Here is a 5,049-nt window from a genome sequence, read left to right as displayed (position 1 = left end):
AAGAGGGGCTAGAAAGATCTGTAAAAGTCTGCCAGACCACGACCAGTTCGGCTTCTGTTCCTGACATTTAATTGCTACATTAGAACAATCATTCTCTTAGCAAAGAGGAGAGCGATCGAAAACTTTCCCCTGTAAGTTTCTTTTGCGGATCTAAAACGTGTTTTGTTTTGTTTGTTTATTTGTTGATGAAACACATCAACGTCCACAATCCCCAGCTCTGTTAAGTTACTCTCGAAAAACCGCAACCCAACCCAAATGTGTTTACCTGATATAAAGTTTATAAAGCGTTACATTTTACCTTCACAATACTGCTGGAATGGATGAATCACGTGTGGCCTCACAGCCCATATGCCATTCAGCTTCTGTCTGTCTTTTTGTTTACACTGGGAATACAATAGAAACTATAGTCCTTCCAATGCATCATTTATAAGTGTATTCTACCTCTGAATGTACAGACAGAACTGGCTCTGTGAATGAGGTCTGTGAATATTGCCAAGACACTGTGCTTTGTTCAGCATTATTCTTCACAATAGATACCACACTTTGGAAGTAATTTTAAAAAGGGAATCAAAATAGTGGTACTTTTAGCCTTTGTTTCTTTTATACCACACTGCATTCTCTGTCTCTCATTCAGCTGCTTCTATTATACTGACAAATTAAATAAACCACTCCATTGCTAAAGAGGCTCGGGCAGTCTGGGCTCCAGTACACTGTCGCACTGGGAAGTTGAAATAAACATTTATGCGGTTTTCATTCTTCGCAATTTTAAGCTAACGTTAGTCAACCACCTTTTTAAAAAAAAGGAGCGCGAGAGAGGGAGAGAGAATGAAAAGAAATGCTTCCAGATTTTGAGTTGATCTGCAGCACCAGGAGATCTGGCATCTCTGATGATGAAAAGCCCTGTGTCCAGGTAATGAGCCTGCTTTTTTAGTGCTCCACTTTCTAGAAGCAATGAAAGTTTTTTCCTGCTGTGAGGCCTCTGGGAGCGTGAATTGGTGAGTTACATACAGAATGATCTGGTGCAAACAGGATCCGAATGATTAGCGGTCTAGTACAGACTTGCTGCAAACTGCAAAATTAAGCAGCAAAGTTTCGGGTTGATTCTCCAGCCGCTGGCGTATGTGTATTTTGTAAGGCGTGTTAGCCGCAAGTTCGTCCTATAAACTAAGAGGTCTATGAACGGAGGGTGCGGGATGGGGCAGGTCTTTCTTCCAAAAAATATTTTTAATGGATTTGTATCTCGTTAACCAACATACATATTCACATTGCACCCACCGCAGGCAGAGGGAGGAGAGCTGGGAGCTCAGAGGAAAATCAATCCAGCAGGACCGTAATATGACCCTTAACTTGGGCAGGATGCTTGTCTGACTTCGACTCTGGGCGAGCACGCTTTCTTTTAGCAGGCAAAGACAAACGAAAAAGCCCCCCAACCACATCTTGTGCGGGTCACATCGTGTGCAGATTAAGTGTGAAGGGCCGTAACGATCGCTTGCAGACAATTAAACGCGGGCGGGGGGAGAGTGTTAGTGTGTGTGTGTGTGTTTGTATTCTGAGAAATATCGGCAATTGACGACTTCATCTTTTTACCAAGCGAAGCTCTGAGCAATGAACGCGCGGCTTCGGTTTGCAAAACTCTTCCAAAGGCGCCTGGAGTAAATAGCGTGTAAATAATGTAGGATGTGTCTCTCCAGTGTCTTTAGCCCTCCCGTCCTTCACAAAGCGAATAGCTGATGGCTAGAGTAGGCGTCTGCGAGACAGGGAGTTGTTTTGTTGTTGAAGGGATCTGAGAAGCAGCCAGGTTCCTTCTGAAACCCCAACGCCAGTAAATGCCAGTTCCAGGAGCTGGGCTTTGAAGACTTCGGCCACCAGCTAAAGCGAGCTCATTGCGAATGCAAGGCGTCTAAGGCACAGCCTGGGGAACTCTGCGCGTCCCGCAGAGACGGCCCTCGGCTTCCAAGGCGGAGAGCACCGCAGGCAAAGAGAAGTATTGAGCCGAAGCGGTTTGAACCGAGCGCTGAAGGTTCATCTTTTATTACTAAAGAAAGACTTCACCAATAAATACATAAATAGAGCTCAGGTGAAATTGTCTTCTATTGTCTAGGAAAATGCTCTGTAATTTGCCCCAAGGGAAATCCAACTACCTTGTGATCCCTTTAAAACACACACACCCGCTCTCTAAGTAAATGTCTCTGGGGTCCCTGGAGAAGGGGGAGGGCAGCGTGGGGGGAAGCTGAAGGTCAGGGTTACCCACTGTGGCATGACTTTTAAGCTAAAGAGGTTTGTATGTCTCTTGTTGCCATGTCAGGTCTAATTTGGGCTGCATTATGCTAAAGGGGTGGGCCCGCTCATGACAGGAGGGGGTTAAATGAGATTACAAGCTTTAGAGGTTGTCAGCAGCTACTGCTGCCTGGGGATGTTAAATTGCGATTTAATGGTCAGCTTGATCTGTATCCTATCAGTGGAGATCTGCTGTTTTCAGCAACTTCATTTTTTGTTCCAGGAGGGGTTGGTTTTTTTTCCGAGTTAGGGGGGATCCGGCTTTTAACAGCGAACGATTTAAAAGGCTTCACTGGCCGAACATCAGTGGGAAAGTTGTTGTTCGATCATTTCAATTCGGATCGAACGCTCGGGCCATGTGCTGCTTACAGCAAATCTAAACGTTCTGAAAGAGTCCAGCGGCTCCGGGTTTAGGCAGAGGGCGAACAAACGAACGGCGGGTAACACGCTCTTGCTAGCTAACCCTAGGCACGAGAAGGCCGCTGATGAGCCAGGCAGCGGAAAACCACTGTCAGGATCCAGGCACTCACCCGCCGAGAGGCCAGGGGAAGTGCTTTGCAGGCAGACGCCGCCATTGTCTGCTCACGAGTGTAGGGGTCAGTCCGGAAAGTTCAGGCTTAGGAAATTTAATATCCTGTCAAAATGCTCACGATAACGAATCCTCGCCGGCTGAGTTGGCACAGCAGCCTCGGCGCTGCAGCTTGCGAGATAGCGCTCCTAATTTATGGGCAAGAAATTGTGCTGCGCTGGCACTAGCAGAGCTGGTCAGATGAGAGAGGCTGGCTGGCTGGCTGGCGGTGGGGCTTTTTATTTCTTTTGGCTGTGCGCAATAACCAGGACAGCTGGGGGGAAATACCCAGATCTGGATCATTTTAAGTGATCCTTCTTCATTCCGAAATCCTCGTGGCTGAAATGACACGTGATGTTTGTTTTTCCTCTCTCTGTGTTGTAGGTATAGGCTGCATATAGGAGTCATTCAGGAATTCTGGCATTCAACATAAGAAAGAAAAAAATCATGTTTATATATATATATATATATAAACGTGATTCTAGATCATGGCTTTTAATAAACAGAGTGGACGCATTTAAAGCACAAACCATAGCTGGGGAAAATGTCATCAGAATGCAAATAAATAAGGTTGTAATAAACTGCAAATTGCAGCCCTGATTCAGTAGTTTTTGAGCTGCTGGGGTCATTTTAAAATATACTGTTCCTAACCAAGTAACAAAACAAAAAAAATAGGAAGGGGGGAAAAAAGTTCCTGTGTACTTTGTTCAAGGTTCTGCACCTCTCTAAGCAGCTGTCACATCCGTACATTATGGTACATTGAATCTGAATGAGGCTCTCCACATCAAAACCTTGCATCCATTATGATATCATCTCCTGCTCTAAGCTGTAATGCTTATTAATTCTGCACCCATACTCTCCAAGCTTCAGCAAATGTATTCCATCAGCCTAGCATTTAATTTAATTAGTACAGCTGGGCTCTCATTCTCCTTTCTGTGTCAGAGGTATTGTCAGCACGTTCTGCTATAACACAATTACTGATTGCTTTTAGATAGGCAGAAATATGATTAGGGTATTGGGTGACTGTATCATAAGCCTTATTAGATTCATTTGAAATCTGGAGATAAATAGGAAACTTTTATTTGCAGTGTAATGAGATTATGCTTATTAGGCCAAGGCCTCACAACCTTTTGCAAAGAACATAGTGTAGCTCTCGGATTATACTCTGGAACCACACTTTTTGCTCATAGCATCCAAGCAATTTCTCAGTGGCTTTGAGATTTAACCGTTGTAGCACTGTACACATTTGAGGCTTGTTTTCTATCTCAGAGGCTTTCCCATGTGGTAGATAATATGTAACTTTCTGGGTGTGTTTTCTTCTGGTTTAATCAGGGAATCTTGACAGATTCTTTTGTCCAGCAGATAAAACAAGTAGATGAAAAATGTTTGGGTGAACTGGGGCATCATGTGAATGACTAAACAGACAGAAAACTGGACACTGGAGAGAAAAGGGTCTTGTTTAAAAAAATTAATCTCTGTTTTTCTAAAAACAAATTCACATGCATTTTGTAGCCATTTTCCAAAGCTAACAAAAATAAATTCATATTAAAGTTCTCTGAGGACTATCTAATCTATAATGATAGGGCTCTCATGAAATATGTAATGGGTTTCCTTGTGTAAAATATCTGAACCTGCTGTGCAGTTTCATATAAGATCGAAAACCAGAGTGCATTTAAGTCATACATATGTCACACCATTTTCTGGTATGTATTATTCTGACAACATATACAGTGTACTGGAAGCAAGGGTTTTGTTACCAGAGTTCATTTATTAAGAGGAGTCTTAATTATTTTCTAGTAGTTTACCCATGACTATCACTGGTCATTGACTTAACAGGTTATGGGAGACCCACCAGTTTTAACATGTGTAGACTTTGGGGTTGATCTTGCTCCTGTTTAAGTTTTGCTACTGACTTTAATGGGAGCAGGATTGGACCCTTTGTGAGTCCTTTTTCACTCATGACAATTGCTGGGTAAGTCCTGAGTACGGACATTTGTGCCACTCTCATACCTGTGTGTAACAAAGACCTAGGTCTTGGTTTTAAATTCTTTGTGACATCATTTTATCAGAGATCAAGATCATCCCACTATATCCATGTTAATAGTTCAGGCTAATGGATCACTCATCAGGGAGCAACCTGCGTATCAATGTTTCAGTGGCTTTTTTATATTTCAGTTGGCTGGCACCGAAAAGAAGCCAGCAAT

The 5,049-nt window shown here is 43.2% G+C and overlaps 1 long non-coding RNA gene across 1 annotated transcript; it reads right to left on the bottom strand.

Moving 5' to 3' along the window:
- Window positions 1-347: 347 nt before the first annotated feature.
- Window positions 348-3,088, bottom strand: LOC137163448 (uncharacterized). The gene is made up of 2 exons (XR_010922720.1): window positions 2,808-3,088; window positions 348-2,035 (listed from the first exon to the last, which is right to left on the bottom strand). It is a non-coding gene; the product is annotated as an uncharacterized lncRNA (long non-coding RNA).
- Window positions 3,089-5,049: the final 1,961 nt, after the last annotated feature.

This window comes from Emydura macquarii, unplaced genomic scaffold, assembly GCF_026122565.2.
Source record: "Emydura macquarii macquarii isolate MOO-44397 ecotype Brisbane River unplaced genomic scaffold, CSIRO-AGI_Emac_v2 contig_2531, whole genome shotgun sequence".
In the NCBI taxonomy this organism is placed as follows: domain Eukaryota; kingdom Metazoa; phylum Chordata; order Testudines; family Chelidae; genus Emydura; species Emydura macquarii.
This window is presented reverse-complemented; position numbering and strand designations above follow the sequence as displayed.